The 21,007-nt window shown below is 40.2% G+C and overlaps 1 pseudogene; it reads left to right on the top strand.

Moving 5' to 3' along the window:
- The window catches only part of LOC125155645 (40S ribosomal protein S2-like), a 40,393-nt pseudogene that overhangs the window by 18,708 nt on the left and 678 nt on the right, over positions 1-21,007 (top strand).

The following is a 21,007-nucleotide window of genomic DNA, read 5'->3' as shown; positions in this document are numbered from 1 at the left end:
CTTTTAAGTTCCTGTAGAAGCACGTTGCAGAAATACCCTAGAACACAGAGTCTTAACAGTAGCAGAAAATGAAAGCTAGATTATTCCTTGCCCATTTTGTGGCTATCCAAAAGAACATTCTTGACTTTGTGTTAGGGGAGATGATAAAGCTCGTGAAATTAAGTAAGGCTGATTGACCTTCATGAAGATCAGACTCATGACCTTGGCATTATTTTGCCATGTTCTGCCCAACTGAGCTAATGGGCTGACACAGAAAACTTGAAAGTGAGATTTAAAGATTGCTTCTGGAAATCTTGTTATCTCTGTTGGTGACAATCATCAAGAGTCATCCAAAAACTGTCTTTTTGAGAGCTTTTACATTTTTCCAGTAGATTCTGGCTAAAAAGGCAGATTGATCATATGGATATAGCTCTTCTCCTCTCTAGGACTCCCCCTAAAATTAAGAGAATGGGAGAAGAAACAACAGCAAATAAAAAAAAAAGTTTTAACAAGTTTTTGAAAAACTGAAATCAAATAAAGTAATAGAAATTGACTCTGCAGAACAGAAACTGAATAGCCCCCCAGTGGGGGTGGGGGGGGGAATCCTGTGACCCTCCCATGAAATGACTGACTCTTGTCCAATCATTCTAAACTAAGTAAATAGAGCAAAGGGACCCAGAGAAGACAGAGACAATGTAGTGAAAAGTAAACTCTTTTTAAACTACAAAACTTTCAGAGAAGAGGTTATATGACAACCATTCAAAACAAAACAGAATTTTATTTAAAAAAATAGAGAACATGAAAGTTATCCTATATATTACAAATATAATAGCCAAAATAGTAACATATTTAGAAGGGCTGAGAAAGAGTTGGAAATCTCCCACAAAGCAGAGAAAGATAGAAAAGAGAAAATAAAAGAAATGAAAGGATCGATGCAGAAAGGCCAAAATCCAAGTTGTAGAATTCCTGCCAGAGGAAGTAGGTAGAGAGGAGTAAACTATCACAGGAATAATCCTATAAAATTCCCCAGACCCAAATGACAGGAGTCTACAAGTAGAAAAAATCCAGGTACTCTGAGGAATGAAGAAATATTCATACCAAGTTTTGTCGTTGTGAAACTGTAAACACCAGAGATAAAGAGAAGATTTTAAAAGCTTCTAGAGAGGAAAAGATGGGTCCTATTCAAAGGAACAGTAAAGAGAACGACATCATAGTTCTGTTATCAGCACTGAAAGGTAGAAGATAATGAAGCAATGCTCTCGGAATTCTGAAGGAAAAATTCCTTTCAATCCAGAAGATAGATTAAAGATAAAGGTAATTTTCTAAGGCAATCATTGGGAGGTAGTCTGAAGGGGTGGGACAAGAAACAACTATTTGTCCTTACAAGTTGTTGGGTGCTATTTAATTGATTGACTGATTTTCATGTATTAAGGACCCAGAAGTTAATTTCTTGTGTGTCCTCTAGATTTGACTAAGGATGTACTACAACAGAAAAGGGACATAGGTCGAGACAGAGGAGGGCATGGAATCCAGGAAACAGTGTAATGCAATGGCCAAAGAAGCAGACCTGCAGAACAATTAACATAGATTGAAATAAGACAGAGGCTTCAAATGAGAGAACTGGTTGCTTTCCTGTTATATATGAGCACTGGGAGAAAACCGATGATAGGTGCACTGTGCATCTGTTTGAGGCGTTATAGCAATTTTAAAGTCCTATTATTTTTATTTTTATTTTATTTTAAAAGTACTCAAGGGGCTCCTGGGTGTCTTAGTCGGTTAAGAATCTGACTCTTGATCTCCCCTGAGGTCAAGATTTCATGGTTGGTGAGGTTGAGCCCCTCGTTGGGCTCTGCACTGACAGCATGGAGCCTGCTTGAGATCCTCTTGGGGCACCTGGGTGGTTCAGTTGGTTGAATGACCAACTTTGGCTCAGATCATGATCTCACGGTTTGTGAATTTGAGTCCCACGTCAGGCTCGCTGCTGTCAGTGCAGAGTCCACTTCAGATCCTCTGCCCTCCTCTCTCTGCTTCTCCCCTGCTTGTACTCTCTCTCTCTCTCTAAAAAGTAAATAGACATTAAAAAAAAAAAGTATTCAAGGGGCGCCTGGGTGGCTCAGTTAAGCACCCAACTTCGGCTCAGGTCATGATCTCACAGTCTGTGGGTTCGAGCCCCGCGTCGGGCTCTGTGCTGACAGCTCAGAGCCTGGAGCCTGCTTCGGGTTCTGTGTCTCCCTCTCTCTCTCTGCCCCTCCCTCACTAGTGCTCTGTCTCTCTCTGTCTCTCAGAAATAAATAAATGTTAAAAAAAAAAAAGTACTCAAGAAGTGCAAAAATAAGAAATATAATCATGGTAGTTTGGAGTACTGAAATGATTAATATGTATATAGGTGTAATATAAACATAGATCAGTGGAACTAAAAATTATGATAATTATATTGGAAATGTGAGGAGTGGGTGAAGGGATTGTAAAAAGGATTTAATCTACCTGATAGTAAATTCCAAGAAGTCAGGGATTTGTCTGTTTTGTCACCTCTGGCATCCTCAACACATAGAGCAGAGTCTGGCATATAGTAAGGTACCCAACCAATATGTGTCCCTTTGTTATCATCTACCATGCCAGGAAGTCATGGCTACATACAAAGAAACAGCTAAAATTATTTAAAGGAGAAAATTAAAAAGAATTTTTTTCTGAGACAATCACTTGGGAGGAAGTCTAAAAGGGTGAGATAAGAAACTGCTGTTTGTCTTTATAACTTATTTAGTGCTCCTTGATTTTTTTAAAAATTGTGTATATGTAATAAATACTTTGCATTTTTTAATGAAGCAAGATAGATACAAGTTAAAATAAAACAATTGTTTCTAATAAAATATATATTTTTTTACAAAGTCCTGGGGCACCTGGGTGGCTCAGTCGGTTGAGCATCTGACTCTTGATTTTGGCTCAGGTCATGATCTCACAGTTCGTGAGATCAAGCCCCGTGTCAGGCTCTGCACTGACACTACAGAGCCTTCTTGGGATTTGGGATTCTCTCTCTCTCTCTCTCTCTCTCTCTCTCTCTCTCTCTCTGCCTTTCCTCCACTCATGTGCACATGCTGTCTCTCTCAAAATAAATAAATAAACATTTAAAAAATAAAAAATAAAAGAAGGTACTGAGCAATAGAAACTGAGTACAAAATGGTCCCAGGTCCTTTATTCAAAAAAAAAAAAAAAGCCACAGAAGTGCTGATTTGAAGGGGCACATGCACCCCAATGTTTATAGCAGTGCTATCAACAATAGCCAAATTATGGAAAAAGCCCAAATGTCCTTCAACTGATGAATAGATTAAGAAGATGTGGTATATATTATATATTCATATATATATATATACACATACGTACACACAAGGGTATATATATATATATACAAGGGTATATATACATATAGTATATATTATATATAGGGGCGCCTGGGTGGCTCAGTCAGTTAAGTATCCAGCTTCAGCTCAGGTCATGATTTCATGGTTGGTGGGTTCCAGCCCCATGTCAGTCTCTGTGCTGATAGCTCAGAGCCTATAGCCTGCTTAGGATTCTGTGTCTCCCTCTCTCTCTGACCCCCCACTCATGCTCTGTCTCTCTCAAAAATAAATTAACATTAAAAAAAATTATACACACACACACATACAAGAGAATACCACTTGGCAATGAAAAAGAATGAAATCTTGTCATTTGCAACAATGTGGATGGAACTGGAGGGTACTATGCTATGTGAAATAAGTCAGACAAAGACAAATATCACATGATTTCACTCATATGTGGAATTTGAGAAACTTAACAGATGAACACAGGCGAAGAGTAGGAAAAATAAGATAAAAACAAAGAGGGAGGCAAACCATAAGAGACTCTTAAGTACAGAGAACAGACTGAGGGCCGACTGGGGTGGGGAAAATGGGTGATGGACATTAAGGAGGGCATTTGTTGGGGATGAGAACTGGCTATTATATGTAAGTGATGAATCACAGAATTCTACTCTTTTTTTTTTAATTTTTTTTAACGTTTATTTATTTTTGAGACAGAGCATGAACAGGGGAGGGTCAGAGAAAGAGGGAGACACAGAATCCAAAACAGGCTCCAGGCTCTGAGCTGTCAGCACAGAGCCCGACGTGGGGCTCGAACCCACAGACCGCGAGATCATGACCTGAGCCGAAGTCTGACGCTCAACCGACTGAGCCACCCAGGCGCCCCACAGAAGTCTACTCTTGAAGCCAAGACTATACTGTATATTAACTAACTTGAGAATTAAAAAAAAAAAAGAGAATTATTTGGCAAAATTAATGAAAACTAGAAATTTTTGCAAAATAACCAATCTTGTAATTTTGCTTAGGAAGTCAAACATGAAGTAAAGAATCTTATGAGAATGTATGAAGTAGAAGATGTTCTGTCTCGCTGTTATAGAAATTGTCAGATAACTATGCAATTCTTATTAGTACATAGTTACAATTATAATCTAACTTGGTTAAAAAAATATGCCAAACAAAATCCCACTTGCTTTTTGTCACCTTGACAGTTTGTTAGAAAAGGTCAGGATGACTGAACCAATAAAGTTCTAGTTTTAATGCACTGCACTTAAATGGCATGAGCTAATAATGAATTTAGAGAATATATTAGTGCTGATTTATTTAGCATGACTTCTGATTTAACTTGGCATTATGATAGTAGGCAAGGTTAAATTATACCTTACCGTACAGTTATGACTCTTTTATATTATTTTATTGCTGAGCAAATGTTTTATTTATTTATTTGGTCATGTTAAGAATTCTAGGCTACTTTTACTTATTTTTTTAATGTTTATTTAATTTTGAGAGAGACAGAGTGCGAGCAGGGGAGGGGTAGATAGAGATGGAGACAGAATCCAAAGCAGGCTCCAGCCTGGGAGCTGTCAGCACAGAGCCTGACATAAGCCTTGAACTCACAAGCCATGAGCCCATGACCTGAGCCGAAGTTGAACGCTCAACCAACTGAGCCACCCAGATGCCCCGAGAATTCTAGGCTACTTTTAAATGGAGCAAATGCAAGGTAGACTGGATTAATTCTATTGACTTAGCTTTGCTGCTAAAACTTCAACAATTCTTGTGGGGTTTTTTCCATGTTCCCATCACATTGGATGTTTACCATTTTCCTTCCCTTCCTAACATCAGTAACATATGTCTGTTGAGTTGAGTTCCAGTAGATCCTTTGACTACAGTTTATAAAACAAACCATAGGCTTTGGAAGGCAGCCGTGCTCACCACTATACCACCAGCACTAAACAAAGCATACACTTTGGAATCAGGTAATGACACTCATTAATCCTGCTGCTTACTAGCAATGACTGTGAGTCACTTACTTAACTTCTCCAGGCCTCAGTTTCCACACTTTTAAAACAGGGACACTAATCTTACCATATGGTATCATTAGTAAAATTAAAGAAGAGGTCAGCATTTGGGATAAATGCCTACTAAAGCGTCTGGCACTTGACTTAATAAATGGCAGGTAATATTGTTACTTAGGGTTTAGCAATTCTATTGTTTGATTTTGTGACATAGTTTTCTCATCTTCCCATAACTTTGCCTTATGACATGTACATGTACATGTATTTCATAAACTGAATTAAAAGGAATTAAAATTAGGCTTTCGGGATTCCATGAGGCTCTTTGAGATAACTGTGCTGTTGCCAAACCAAGGTACTGGGACTTTCTGCAAAGTGTTTACTTCTTGGCCATAATATGTAAGAAGAGCCAAGGTGATCACAGTTAGAGTTAAGTGATGGTACATGAGGTCTTTATATCATTCTGTCTACTTTTGAATATATTTGAAAATTTCTGTACTAAAAATCTAGCATAAAGGTGAGCTTTCAATACAGGAAAAAGTATAAAATCAGTTCCCCTGAGCAACGCGTTTGTTGGTATATATATCCTTGATTATTTGGTAAGTCAACTAGAAAAGAAAGAGTCCATTATCTTGTGAATATTTTCCATTATAAATTCTATTTTTTTTAACATCTATTTATTTTTGAGAGAGAGAGACAGAGTGCAAGCGGGGGGGGGGGGGTGGCAGAGAGAGGGAGACACAGAATTCGAAGCAGCCTCCAGATTCCGAGCCATCAGCATAGAGCCTGGCTTGGGGCTCGAACTCACAAACCATGAGATCATGACCTGAGCTGAAGTCAGATGCTTAACCAACTGAGTCACCCAGGCGCCCCTATAAATTCTATTTTTGTTTCTGTTTTATTCTAAAAAGTATCCCACATGACAATAATGAACATTTAATCTCTCTTTAGCTAAATAGGCCTTGGCCTGCTACATACCTGAAGAAAAGACACTCTAGGGAAATCTAGGTAGGAAGCAAAGTGTTGATGAGTCAGCCGGTGGCACACTTTCTCTGCGTTGATACTAAATCAAAGCTTCAATTAATGACAAGAACTGCTTTGTTGCTGAAGCACTTGTCCTGGGAGTGACAACAAGATTGAGGGTGTAGCTATTAATAGACTATACTTCCTTCTTTTTTTCTGGTACTGTTTGTTGCAAAGGTCCCAGTGTTGCTTGTGGAAACCTAGATAAGTCATTATTTGGATAATAATTCTCTTAGTGAAACTCCATTGGTGGTTTTAGTTAAAGAAAAAATGGTGCTGCCTGTCCCGCTCTGAACTATTTGACTGGGTTGTTTACACACAAGTTGTGCCAAGCCTACAAAGGCTTCCCTGCAAAGGCTGTGTTTTGCTGGTCCTTCAGGTGATTCATCTACCAGCGACACATACAAATTATAGTTCAGAAGGTTGTTGTAAGAATTAATTAATGTGTGCTGTGCTCCTTATGATCCTCAGATGAAAGGCACTAAGGAAATGTAGTATGCCTACATTAAAATAATAACATCGGTACACATTGTAAAGAATGTTGGGATCCTTCTGAATGAAAGGTGGAGTATTAACTTCAGGTTATTTTTATTAGTGTTTGCAGAAGAATCACACAGTGTGCAGAGGCCTATATGAAACTCAAGAGATCTTCAAGTAAACGTGTAACTGACAAAAGAAGGTAGTAGTCAATAATTCTGCTGTAGACTAAGGAAATGAAACGTTTTTCTTTTGGATACCTGCACATCCTATCAAAAAGGGAAGAAGAAAGAAACAAAGAAACAGAAGAAAAAAGGGGGAAAAGCACATGCTTAATGTTCCAAAGAAGGCAGCCTTGATTCTTGAAATTCTTTTCCCATTGAGATAAACATTGACAAACTGGCCAAAAAGAGTTTATCAGAAATATTTGATCTTATGTTACTCCTCATAGTTTTACATGCGGTTGGGGGAAGAGAGTTCAAAGAAAGCGAAGGGAATGTGGGAAGAAAAACTGGTTAAACATTAATATCAGTGGACACAGGAGAATTCTGAGAGTTATTTTTAACCCGTCCTTCTATTTCACTCCATCTGAAAATAAAGGCCTAATAATACCTCCTAAGGTCAGTTCCTCCCGTCCATTCCTACCTGCCTCAGGTTTGATCCCTCAGCATCTCAGATGCAGATTACCACAGTAGCCACCTGGCTGGCCTCCTTGAACATTTACCCTGTATACCACACTCATCATACCCAAGCTCTGTCGCTGCCTTTGAAGGTCTGAGATCATCAGGCTCCCCTCTACCGAGCCTGCAGTAACTCTCTATTCAGTGACATCATTCTCCTTGAAAGTTACCCCACCTTCATGATCTTTATGCCACTGAGATGTCCTGTCCCTTCCCTCAACCAATCTACATTTAACCCATTCTTAAATTTTTTGAATAATTTTAAAGCCTTCCCTGACTATACCAGTTTTGAGTCATCTTTCTCTCTTTTGACCTTTTGGGCATCTGGGCACCTAGACTTTGTTTGCATCACAGATTTTCCTGTTTGTTGTTCTTACCTACACAGTGAGGGCAAGGACTGTTCTTGATACACATTTAGCAAGAGAGAGTGAAGCACTTACAAGAAGCACAATAAATGTTTGTCTGATGGCTGACCTTGACTGTGGTCTGCTGTCACCTCCCTTTTAAACCAGATGGTGGGATCCTCAGAAAAGCATGGAGTCAGAACTGAATGAGAATTCCCCCTCTAATGCATGACAGTGGATAAGATTTTTATTTTCAGACATCCAAAAAGCTACCAAGACAAATATTAGACATGCCCATCGAACCCCTGACCTGTGGAGAAGATATCAGATCTGGGAAAAAGAGCCATCAGGTTGTATCCTCCGACATGGGAGACAAAAAAAAAAATCTTTCCATTGGCTATGTCCTGAGCCTAAAGAAATATTATCCCTCCAATTTTTTACTTCTCTTGCCACAATTCTACTCTTACTAATAAACTTTCTGGTTTGCCAGTTTCCCGGATACCAGGAAAAGTGAGTCCCAGACAGGAGGTGAGAGTTTCCAGCCACTGGAAAGGAACATACATCACTTGACATTATGGCTGTTACATTAGTGTCTTTGGTAGGTGTAAATCGTCTTTTAAGATAGACATTCATCATCTTTGGATAATTGAGAAAATACAATTTATAAAAACAGCAGAGGACCAGTCACTGGGCACTTCTGATCCTGTCAAGTATTCTGACAAACAGGGCCTACCAGAGGCCTCTAAACTGTATTTCTACTTAGTCCCCTGGACTGTTTTACTCTTCTGCTTATCAAACTATCTGTCCTGATTTGTGCTACACCAGAGGACCCACACAATGCAATGATCAAGAAAATGAACTTCAAGGGCACCTGGGTGGCTCATTCGGTTAAGTGTCCAGCTTCGGCTCAGGTCACAATCTCATGGTGCATGGGTTCGAGCCCCGTATTGGGCTCTGGGCTGACAGCTCAGAACCTGGAGCCTGCTTTGGATTCTGTGTCTCCCTCTCTCTCTGCCCCTCCTCTGCTTGTGCTCTGTCTCTCTCTCTCTCTCAAAAATAAATATTAAAAACATTAAAAAAAAAAAAGTAGACTTTAGAGCCAGGCAACCTCAGTTTGAATGACTCTTATTTAATAAGTCACTTTGAGCAAGTAACCAACCAGTCTGTGCCTACATTTCCTTATATGAAATAAGATAAGTTATAAGTTATCTCATAAGGATGTCATGAAGAACTAATATACATAAAATACTTTAAGCAGTGCCCAGAATGTAAGTGCTCAATAAATAATGATTATGCAAAAAGCAAGTTCCAGGTAGGACTCTGATAAAATGAGTTTAACCCCAGTCTACAGACTCATTTTGGTAAAATCTGAGGAATAACTTAAAGAACTTGTTGACATTTTGTGAACATTTGTTACTTCTCCATTTTTTTGGTCAGTTTTTTTTTAGTCACAAGTTTGTTTCCTCTTAGCAATTAACAGTAATTCCTTTAAAAAAAAGGGGGGGCCTCTGGCCTTCCATTCCTGAGGTCATTAAAGATGGCTAGAGAAAGCTGAAGAGGCAGTTTCTTTTCTTTTTTTTATTATTAGTATTTTTGAGAGAGACAGAGACAGAGCATGAGTGGGGGAAGGGCAGAGAGACAGGGAGACACAGAATCCCAAGCAGGCTTTAGGCTCTGAGCTGTCAGCACAGAGCCCGACGCAGGGCTCAAACCCACAAACCGTGAGATCATGACCTGAGCCAAAGCCGGACACTTAACCGACTGAGCTACCCAGGCGTCCCATAGTTTCTAAGATAGCTTTGTGAGGAAAAACATACATGGGTGGGAGCAACTGTGAAGAAGAAAGGAATACAGGAAGAATCCCAGAACCCTGAGGGAAGAAAGGTATCCAGAGGTGCCAGAGAATCTCCAGAAATGCTCCATGATCTCCTTACAAACCAAAGCTTCTAACTTAACAAAAAGTCTACTCAATGCTTTCTCTCAGCTAGCTCTACAAAGAGATTGTCTTCAAGCCTTCAGTAGATGAAGTTGTTTGTGATACAAGTGGGCTCTCAGTTGACACCCAAGAATGTGCAAAACGTGTGTTTTTATTTTTGTTTTTGTTTTTTGTTTTTGTGGACATTCTCCTAGGAGATTGAAATACATTGTATCCAATATATTCTTTGGATGATTTAAAACACTGATGGAATTTTTTAAAAAGCTACTCCAGCCTTCAACAAACATTTCTGAGTCTTCAACATCTTATAAAAGTTCAAAACCAAATGGATCTTTTGGTTTGATTCCAAAATCTCCACTAAGTATATTTGGAAATACGTTTTCTCATATCAGAGCACACCGGGCTGTTTTTTCCCTCCTCCTCTTTGGTGGCACAGCCTGCCAGCCAGGTTCTGGAGCCAACTATCAGGACTCAGTTCCCAGCTCTAGCACTTTTTCTTGAATGACCTCAGGACAAGCAACGTAACCTTTCCCTTTCCTCCATTTCCTCATTTGTAAAGTGGAGATAATGACAGTGATGGTGATGTTGAAAATAACTATCTGTATGTCCTTTGTAAGAATTAAATGTCAGTACATTTAGAACAAAGCCTGACTCATAGTAAGCAATCAGCTAGTATTAGTTGCAAGTGTTACTTTTATTATTGTCATTTATCGAATTATCTAAAAATGAGTTTTAGGGGCATCTGGATGGTTCAGTCGGTTGGGCGTCTGACTTCTGCTCAGGTCACGCTCTTACAGTTTGTGGGCGCACTGGCGGCTTGGGACTTGGAGCCTGCTTCAGATTCCGTGTTTCCCTCTCTCTCTCTCTGCCCCTAGCCCTGCTCACGCCCCTTCTCTCTCTCTTTCTCTCTCAAAAATAAATAAATGTTAGGGGCACCTGAGTGGCTCAGTCAGTTAAGCATAGGACTCTTAATTCGGCTCAGGCCATCATCTCACCCGAGTCCGAGGCCCGCATCAGACTCTGTACTGACAGTGCGGAGCCTGCTTGGGATTCTCTCCTTCTCTGCCCTTCCCTACTCACACTGTCTGTGTCTCTCTCAAAATAAATAAATAAAATTTTTAAAAAACTTTAAATAAAATAAATAAATGAAGATAAAAAAGTAAAATAAATGAATAAAAATGAGTTTTAGTACAGCTTACCTAAAAGGCAAAGTGTGGTGAGCACGTGATTTTAAAAGGTACTATAGCATAGATTAGTCTACTTAGCCACTACCTCTGGTTCCATGTGGTCTTGGAGTTATTAATTAAGGCCCCCATTTTCCCCACCACAAGGGTGGGCACATGCCATGGATTGGGCCAATCCCTTCCTCTCCTGGACTTCCCTGAACGCTGTGCTGAGGATGTAGGTGCGAGTGGGGAGCCTCTCTTCCTTTGCATTGTGTATTGTAAGAATGTAGCCCTGGGACAACAGCCTCATCCTCTCTCCCCTTTCTGCTACAGAAGAGAATGCTTCCTTCAGACAACGAGGGGCAGATGGTCCCTAGAGATGCAGCGAGGACAAATCTCTCCCTGCATGAACAATCTAACACAGTTAACATGAGCCAATACGTTTACCCTTTTAGTAAAACTAGTTTGAATGGGGCATCTATCATTCACACACACACACACACACACACTCCACAAGTCCTGGGTTTTCCAGCATAACTCCAATCTCAAACATTCTGTTTTATTATTTCCACAGTTAATACTACTAATAATAGCAGCTATCATGAACGTGACTTTGTAGGTGCCAGGCACTGTTCTAAGTGTTCTAAGCATTTTACATGTTGTAACTCAGTCAAAGCTCCCCACTGTGCTGTAAAGCAGGTATTACAAACAAAGGATTAACTACTTTGTAGGAGACCATGTAGATACAAAGTGGAGACAGGATTCAGATCAAGACGGTCTGAATTCCGAGTCCACTCTTTCTATACCTAACCACGTGTCAAATGGTCACTGGTCACACTTGTGGGTAGGAATTAAACTCTCCATAGCGTGCACTAAGAAGGACATAGGAAGTGGTCCACATAGTACATGTGTACTAATTTGAAAATGGGGAAGAGGGAAGAGAAAATAGGCCAATTATATTCCTGTATCTACTAAACAGAAAGCATACCAGAAAATTATAGTAATCAAAGATTCTCTGATTTAGGTTAGTTTTTTAGATATTCTTCTCCCAAATTCCATTCAGTCCCCATGCCATTTATGTTCTCTAACCCTCCTTTAACTTTAGAAAAGTCTGGCGCGATTTCGTTCATCTCTGGGATTCTTTTTTTTTCCCCCTTAAGTTTGTTTGTTTGTTTGTTTGTTTGTTTGTTTGTTTGTTTATTGAGAGAGAGAGAAAGGGGGAGGGAGAAAGGGGATCCCAAGCATGCTGTCAGCACAGAGCCTGACACGGGGCTCAGTGCCACAACTATGAGATCGTGACTTGAGCTGAAATCAAGAATCAGACGCTTAACTCCGCTGAGCCACCCAGGCACCCCATCTCTGGGACCCTTGAAACATTTGATACCTCTATTATTTTACCTCCCTTTTACTCTGGATCTGACTGAAATCTGGCTTAATTGCCACCCCACCCTCCCTGGGAAATTGCCCTGGATAAAGTTGCCAAGAACTTCCTACTTGCCAGGCCCATTGAGCCTGTTACTGGTAATGTGTGACTTAACAGATACTTCTGGGGTCTTTTATGGTGTTCATCTATCCTTTCTTGAAACCATCGCCCTTCACGTTTGGGCCATCACTCTCCTCATTCTCTTTTTCTATTCTGACTATCCTTTGTAATCCCTTTGTAGCGTCCTTTCCCTTTTACCATTAAATACTGATATTCCAGTTCAACTTTCTAAACTCTGGGCGATTGTTACATTTTTCAGAAAGTCTTCTCTGTCACCCACCCCACAGAATTCATCAAACCTTCATCTGACCTAGACAGTGCTTTGCCTGGGCTTGTTGTCTTTGTGCTGCATTGTTATTTATTGCTATTTGTATCTCTTTCCCTTTGGGCTGGAGATTCCCACAGGGATGGTTTTTTTGTTTGTTTTTTGTTTTGTGTGTATGTGGTTTTGTTTTGTTTTGTTTTATTTTGTTTTGTACATCTCTGTATGCCCTGCATTTAGCAAATTTTCACCACAGAGTAGGTTCCCAGTAAATGTTTCTGAAAAAATAAATGGGCTCATCTGGTTTTTGATTGCAGAATATTTGCCTATTATGACTCAACTTGATCTTTCTTCTACAAATAGGAGAGATATTATCATAAAGATGCCTAGTGATGTAAGTTGTCCACGCAAGTCGAAGGACACGTGGATACCCAATAGTGAACGTCTGATGTCTAGTATGTCTGAACATCTATTTTCCTGCTAAACAAATCATTGGTGATGGTGTGTGCTTGTGTGTTCACAGGGAACATGGCATCTTTGGATAAGAATGCCTGGTTCTGTCACTTAGCCCAGTGATCTTGGGCAAACTATTTAGCTAATCTGCAGCTTGAATTTTTTTTTTTAGTGATAAAAATCTCTGCCCTGCCTAGCTTATGGAGTTGCAATGTAGATAAGATGGAAGAAATATAAACATGATCTATAAATATAAACATGAAGAAATATATAACTGTTTTAGGTGGTTAAATTGGTTGTACAAAAATATAAACACACCCAGGTTATGTCAGGAAGTGAACGGTTTATTGGAAAGATACCCAGGGAAATTTTTAAAAAGAGAGCAGAAGCAGAAATCTCAGCCACAAGTTTAAGCCAACCAGGAAAGCAGGAAGTGACATAGTCACCGACTGGGTCACACAGGAATGATGGGAACCTGAGTATAGCTAAACTGGATAGTACACTGGTATCCTGGTTCTACAGTATAGAAACTGGAAGGCAGTTTCTTCCAGAAGTTTCTTCAGGGTCCAGCACAGATAAAGCATCCCTCCACCCCGATAACAAGGGCTTGCTGATCTTTCCTGAGTCTTCTGCAATTGACATAATGTATTTTCTCTCTGTCTTTGTTTCTCTCAGAACAACTTTGCTGAACAACTTCTCTCAGAACAACTCAGAACAACTTTTGCTTTCTGCCTTTGCTCCTACCAACTAACTGACCCCCTAAAATCTATAGATGAAACACCAGACAGGTTGTTGCTAAGGACCCGATGGCAAAACTCTTCCTCCCGTTTCCTTCACAGGGAGCCCTCTAGCCGATAGTGGGCTGTTCTCGAGTTAGAGCCACTCCCCTGGTCCAGTTAGTGGTGGCCACGGTGACAGAGCCAAGAGGAACAAACGCATCTACCTATTTCCATACCCAAGACTCTTGCTTTAGATTACCCACGGTAGGATGCCACTAGGCTAAAGGGAGAAAGGGAGGAAAGACCTACCTGGTGAAAGCCTGCTTGGCTGCAGCTGAAAGAAGGAAGGAAATGGCTGATGCCCAAGATGCCACACAAAACAGGTGGAAGGGGGTTTGGTGAGAAATGACCTGGCTTTGTTTTCTTGCTGCTCCCTAAACTCCTCCTATTAGCCACACACACCAGGAAGCCAGCTGACACAAGAAGGCCAGTCCTGCCTGTAACAGAAGATCAGAGAAGGCAAGAAATGCATCTGAGGGCAAACAGGCTCAGGACTAGCTTTTTATCTTATTAACTGAGACAAATCTTCAGTCCGATTGGGGATGGCCAAGAGAGTCAGCACTGTCATAATGTAGAGTGAGTACATTGGAATGAACAGAACTGGTTTCGAATCTTAGCTCTGCTATTTAGTCTGTTTTATTTGGGGTGAGTTGCTTCACCTTTAGAAACGTCAGTGCCTTATTTTGCAAGATACTGCTAATAATACTAATCTTCTAGGATTGTAAAGACTCGACATAACGAACATAAAACTTTCAACACAATGTCTAGACATGAGGAATGTTTTACTACTACAGTAATTGATAGTGGTGGTGGTGGTCGCCCCCTGCCCCTGCCGGTCTGGGTTTCATTTTTGCATCTCCAACAGCCTGGCTTAGCAGCTTTTTTCCAAGCTACTTAAAAACATAAGCGTCACTGGGCCTCTGAGTAACCTTATCAATATCAAGGTTACCTGAGGTCAAAAAGTCTGAATGGATAAAATGCCATGGAAGTTTCTGCATCTTATCAAAGAAATTATGAGGTGCTTCACACATATAGATACACCTCATTGTCTTGTGCTTCGTTTTATTGAACTTCACGCATATTGTGTTTTATACAAATTGAAGGGTTTTATACAAATTGTGGCCACTCGACATCGAGCCAGTCTATTGGTGACATTTTCCCAACAGTGTTTGTTCTCTTCATGTGTCTGTATCATGTTTTGATAATTATTGAAATATTTCAAACTTTTTCATTATTGTTATATTTGTTAAGGTGATCTGTAATCTTTGATGTTACTATAATAATTGTTTTGGGGTGCCATGAACCACGCCCCTATAAGACTGCCAACCTAATCAATAAATATTGTGTGTATTCTAATTACTTCACCAGCCACCTGCCCCACCCCCATCTCTCTTTACCCCCTCAGGCCTCCCTCTTCTCTGAGACACAACAATATTGAAATTAGTCCAATTAATAACCCTACAGCAGCAAGTGTCCAAGCGAAAGAAAGTCACATGTCTCTCACTTTAAGTCAGAAGCTAGAAATGATTAAGTTTAGTGAGGAAGGCATGTTGAAAGCCCAGACAGGCTAAAAGCCAGGCCACATGAGCCAAACAGTTAGCCAAGTTGTGAATGCAAAGGAAAAGTTCTTGAGGGAAATCAAAAGTGTTACTGTAGTGAACACAAAAACGGTAAGAAAGCAAAACAGCCTATTGCTGAAATGGAGAAAGTTTTAGTGGTCTGGCTAGAAGATGAAACCAGCCACAACATTCCCTTAAGTCAAAGCCTAATCCAGAGACAAGCACTACGTCTCTCCAGTTCTATGAAGGCTGAGAGAAGTGAGAAACCTGAAAAAGAAAAGATTGAAGCCAGCAGAGATTCATGAGGCTTAAGGAAAGAAGCCATCTCCTAACTGCAGCAGGCGAAGCAGCAGATGCTAATGTAGAAGCTGCAGCAGGTTCTGCAGAAGATCTTCCTATGATGATTAATGAAGGTGCCACAATACACAAGAGAATGATTCTAAGAAAATACATTTATATTCCTATATTCTAAGAAATCCTTGGGACACCTGGGTGGCTCAGTCAGTTGAGCATCCAGCTTCGGCTCAGGTCATGATCTCACGGTTCGTGAGTTCAAGCCCCACATCAGGCATGCTGCTGTCAGCACGGAGCCTGCTTGGGATCTTCTGTCCCCTCTGTCTGCCCCTCCTCCACTTGCACTGTCTCACAAATAAACATTAAAAAAAAAAAAAGAAATTCTTATATTCTAAGAAAATGCCATGTAGGACAAGTCAATGCCTGGCTTCAAACTTCAAAGGACAGGCTGACTCTTGTTAGTGCTAATGCAGCTGGTGACTTTAACTTGAAGCCAATGCTCATTTAACATTCTGAAAATCCTACAGCCCTTAAGAATTGTGTGAAATCTACTTTGCCTGTGCTTTAGAAATGGAATAATAAAGACTGGATGCCCGCACATCTGCTTACAGCATGGTTTACTGAATATTTTAATCCCACTGTTGAGAACTACTGTTCAGTGAAACAGATTTCTTTCAAAATATTACTGCTCATTTGAAGACACCATTGAGCTTTAATGAAGATTAGTGTTGTTTTCATGACTTCTAATACAATATCCACCCTGTAGCTCATGGATCAAAGAATAATTTCAACTTTCAAATCTTCTTACTTAAGGAATACACTTCACAAAGCTAGAGCTTCCATGGATAGTGATTCCTCTGATGAATCTGGGCAAAGTCAGTTGAAAATCTTCTGGAAAAGATTCACCATTCTAGAGGCCATTAAGAATATTTGTGATTTGGGACACCTGGGTGGCTCAGTCAGTTGAGTGTCTGACTTCAGCTCAGGTCATGATCTCACAGTTTGTGGGTTTGAGCCCTGCATCAGGCTCTGTGCTGACTGCTTTCTCAGAGCCTGGAGACTGCTTCGTGTTCTGTGTCTCCTTCCCTCTCTGTCCCTCCCCCATTCACGCTTTGTCTCACTCTGTTTCACAAAAATAAAAAAATGTAAAAAATAAAAAATAAAAAAAGAATATTTGTGATTCAGGGGCACCTGTGTGGCTCGGTCAGTTAAGCATTTTACTCTTGATTTTGGCTCAGGTCATGATCTCACGGTTCATGGATTCAAGCCCCGCATCAGGCTTTGCACTGGCAGTGTGGAGCCTGCTTGGGATTCTCTCTCTCTCTCTGCTCCTCCCCTGCTCACATGCTCTCTCTCTCTCTCTCTCTCTCTCTCTCTCTCTATCTCTCGCTCAAAATGAATAAATTTAAAAGAAAAAAAAGAACATTTGTGATTCATGGGAAGAGGTCAAAATATCAATGTCAATAGAAGTTTGGAAGTAGCTGATTATAATCCTCATGGATGACTTTGAAGGATTCAAGACTTCAGTGGAGGAAATAACTGCAGATGTGGTGAAAATAGCAAGAGAACTAGAATGAGAAGTGGAGTCTGAAGATGGGAATAAATTGCTGGAATCTCATGATAAAACTTGAACTGATGAGAATTTGCTTCTTACAGATGAACAAAGAAAGTGGTTTCTTGAGTTGGAATCTACTCCTGGTGAAGATGCCATGAAGATTGCTGAAATGACAACAAAGGATTTAGAATGACATAAACTTAGTTGATAAAACGACAGCAGGGTTTGACAGGACCGAATGACCCAATTTTAAAAGAAATTTTATGCTATCAAACTGCATCACATGCTACAGAGAAATTTTTCATGAAAGGAAGAGTCAATCAATGCAGCAACCTTTATTGTTGTCTTATTTGAAGAAATCACCACTGCTGTCCCAGCCTTCAGCAGCCACCACCCTGATCAGTTAGCAGCCATCAGCATGAGGTGAGACCCACCACCAGAAAAAAGATTATGACTCTCTGAAAGCTCAGATGATGGTTAGCATTTTTAAGCAATAAAGTATTTTTAGGCTAATATTTATTTATTTACTTAATATTCACTTTTTTTTTTTTTGAGAGAATGAGAGAGAGTGTGTGTGAGCGGGGGAGTGGGGCAGAGGGGCGGCAGGAGAGAGAGAGAGAATCATAAGCATTTCCACACTCAGCATGAAGCTAAATCCCACAACTTTGGGATCAGGACTTGATCCAAAATCAAGAGTCAGATGCTCAACTGACTGAGTCACCCAGGCACCCCAATATTAACATTTAAAAATTTTTTCAGTGTTTATTTATTTACTTCTTGAGAGAGAGAGAGAACACAAGCAGGGGAGGGACGGAGAGAGGGAGGGAGACACAGGATCTGAAGCAGGCTCCACGCTGTAAGCTGTCAGTGTAGACCCTGATAGGGGGCTTAAACTCCCAAACCATGAGATCATGACCTGAGCCAATGTCAGACATTTAACTGACTGAGCCACCCAGGCACCCCATCATTTTAAAAGGTTTCATTCACGTCATCAATATGGGAGACAATTGAGGACACTGTTAACACACTTAAAATCCAGAGACGGTCATGACAGGCAGGAAATCCCCCAACCCCGTTCCTGAGGTGGGATGAAGGATTGGTCCCAGGCCTCCAACCTTGGCCAGGCTCTGCCATTAAGCTGAGACAGCCTAGAGATAAGACAGCCTTGGTCTCATCCCCATCAGGAGGCACACTTGCCTGCTCACAAGCAAGAAAGTGTTAAATTGTACTGGAGATTGCTTCTTGTAAGGTACTATTTTTTTTTAGTTAAGGTATTTACATTTTTAGAAAAAGACATAATGCCATTGCGCAATGCTAATGCATTGGGAAACCAAAAAATTCATTCGACTCACTTTATTATGATATTTGCTTTATTGTGGTGATCTAGAACTGAACCTGCAATATCTCTGAGGTATGACTGTATAAAATGCTTGCCTGGGTACACAGCAACAATCATACCACAATATTAGCCATTTAAGAAAGAGTACGAAACTTCTCTGAGAAAACAGCAAATGGCGGCTGACGGAGCTTCTGTGGGAGGGCCCTAGAATGGAAGGCCAGGCAGCTTTGTCAGAGGCCAGGAGCTCCAGGAAGTAAGGTCAAAGACAAGGAGTGGATCCCTGTTGGATGTCCACTCTTGCCACTGTTATTCAACATAGTATTGGAAGTCTTAGCCTCAGCCATCAGACAACACAAAGAAATAAAAGGCATCCAAATTGTCCAGGAGGAGGTCAAACTTTCACTCTTCACAGATGACATGATACTCTATATGGAAAACCCAAAAGATTCCACCAAAAACTGCTAGAACTGATCCATGAATTCAGCAAAGTCACAGCATATAAAGTCAATGCACAGAAATGAGTTGCATTCCTACACACCAATAATGAAGCAACAGAAAGAGAAATCAAGGAATCAATCCCATTTACAATTGTACCAAAACCCATAAAATACCTAGGAATAAGTCAAGGCAAAGAGGTGAAAAATCTATACACTGAAAACTCTAGAAAGCTTATGAAAGAAATTGAAGAAGACAAAAGGAAAAACATTCCATGGTCATAGATAGGAAGAACAAATATTGTTAAAATGTCAATAGTACCCAAAGTAATATACATATTCAATGCAATACCTCTCAGAATAACACCAGCATTCTTCTCAGAGCTAGAACAAACAATCCTGAAATTTGTATGGAACCACAAAAGAACCTGAATAGCCAAAGCAATCCTAAAAAAGAAAACCCAAACTGGAGGCATCACAATTCTGGACTTCAGAATGTATTACAAAGCTGTAATCATCAAGACAGGATGATACTGGCACAAAAACAGACACTCATGGAATGAGTGGAATGGAATAGAATAGAGAATACAGAAATGGACCGACAAACATATGGCCGACTCATCTTTGATGAAGCAGGAAAGAATATCCAATGGAATAAAGACAGTCTCTTTAGCAAATGGTGCTGGGAAAACTGGACAGCAACATGCAGAAAAATGAACCTGGACCACTTTCTTACACCATACACACACACACAAAAATCAAAATGGATGAAAGACCTAAATGTAAGACAGGAAGCCATCAAAATCCTCGAGGAGAAAGCAGGCAAAAACCTCTTTGACCTTGGCTGCAGCAACTTCTTATTCAACACGTGTCCAGAGGCAAGGGAAACAAAAGCAAAAATGAACTACTGGGACCTCATCAAAATAAAAAGCTTCTGCACAGTGAAGGAAACAATCAGCAAAACTAAAAGGCGACCAACAGAATGGGAGAAGATATTTGCAAATGACATATCAGGTAAAGGGTTAGTATCCAAAAATCTATAAAGAACTTATCAAACTCAACACCCAAAAACAAATAATTGAGTGAAGAAATGTGCAAAAGACATGAATAGACATTTCTCCAAAGAAGACATCCAGATGGCCAAATGACACATGAAAAAATGCTCCACATCACTCATCATCAGGGAAATACAAATCAAAACCACAATGAGATACCACCTCACGTCTGTCAGAATGGCTAACATTAACAGCTCAGGGAACAACAGATGTTGGCAAGGATGCAGAGAAAGAGGACCTCTTTTGCACTACTGATGGGAATGCAAACTGGTGCAGCCACTCTGGAAAACAGTATGGAGGTTCCTCAAAGAGTTAAAAATAGAACTACCCTATGACCCAGCAATTGCACTACTAGGTATTTATCCAAGGGATACAGGTATGCTGTTTTGAAGGGACACATGCACCCCAAAGTTTATAGCAGCACTATCAACAATAGCCAAAGTATGGAAAGAGCCCAAATATCCATCGATGGATGAATGGATAAAGAAGATGTGGTATATATACAATGGAGTATTACTCAGCAATCAAAAATAATTAAATCTTGCCATTTGCAGCTACATGGATGGAACTAGAGGGTATTATGCTAAGCGAAGTTAGTCAGAGACTAAGACAAATATCACATGACTTCACTCATATGAGGACTTTCAGATACAAAACAGATGAACATAAGGGAAGGGAAGCATAATATAAAAACAAGGATGGGGACAAAACATAAGAGACTCTTAAATATGGAGAACAAACAGAGGGTTAATGGAGGGGTTGTGGAGGGGGGGTGGGCTAAATGGGTAAGGGGCATTAAGGAATCTACTCCTGAAATCATTGTTGCACCATGTGCTAACTAACTT

This window comes from Prionailurus viverrinus, chromosome F1 (assembly GCF_022837055.1).
Source record: "Prionailurus viverrinus isolate Anna chromosome F1, UM_Priviv_1.0, whole genome shotgun sequence".
In the NCBI taxonomy this organism is placed as follows: Eukaryota; Metazoa; Chordata; class Mammalia; order Carnivora; family Felidae; genus Prionailurus; species Prionailurus viverrinus.
Note: the sequence above shows the minus strand (reverse complement) of the source record. Positions and strands in the feature narration are given on the sequence as shown.